Source organism: Leptonychotes weddellii, chromosome 15, assembly GCF_054177405.1.
Source record: "Leptonychotes weddellii isolate Sample4059 chromosome 15, ASM5417740v2, whole genome shotgun sequence".
Lineage (NCBI taxonomy): Eukaryota > Metazoa > Chordata > Mammalia > Carnivora > Phocidae > Leptonychotes > Leptonychotes weddellii.
Window position 1 is genome coordinate 33,694,114 of NC_138383.1, and position 716 is coordinate 33,694,829.

Consider the following 716-nt stretch of genomic DNA (forward strand, 5'->3'; position numbering starts at 1 on the left):
GGGTATTAAAGAGGGCATGTTCTGCACGGAGCACTGGGTGTTATGCACAAACAATGAATCATGGAACACTATATCAAAAACTAATGATGTAATGTAAGGTGATTAACACAACAATAAAAAATTTTTAAAAAATAAATACAGAAATGTACATATACATAATTTAATTTATAAAGTTGTGAGGATTAAATGAGATCATTTGGCAAAGTTACACCATAATTATAAAGCGCCCTAGAAAAACGTATCATGGTTTTACTAGCTTATTAAGTCCTGAAACAGAAAAAGATGACGTTTCTGTTTAGTATGCCCCAGGTTAGAAGTATGTAATATGGTTAAGGTGTTTTCAAATCAAAAGAACCAAAACCAAATGTCTTTATGCTTAGAGGAGCTGACTTTAGTACCTGGAAAATTAATCCATTCAGAAACTTCATTTCTGGATGAATGAGTCGTGAATGTATTGTGAATATATTTTGCCATCCGGGATATAGAATGGAGAGCACGAGGTGGTCTTTGCCTTCCCAAACAGTACCACCATCTCTTTCTTCAACTGTTCTTGGATCAACTGATTTATTCACTGATTTGTCCAACAGGATTCTGAAAGCTCAGACTCCATGCTGGCTGGGGAGAGGGGAGAAAGGTATAGAATGGAGCCCATAGCTGCTTATGAGCTCCTCTGGTTCTCAGTAACACAGCTGCTTTATTCCTAGCCAAAAAGAAAG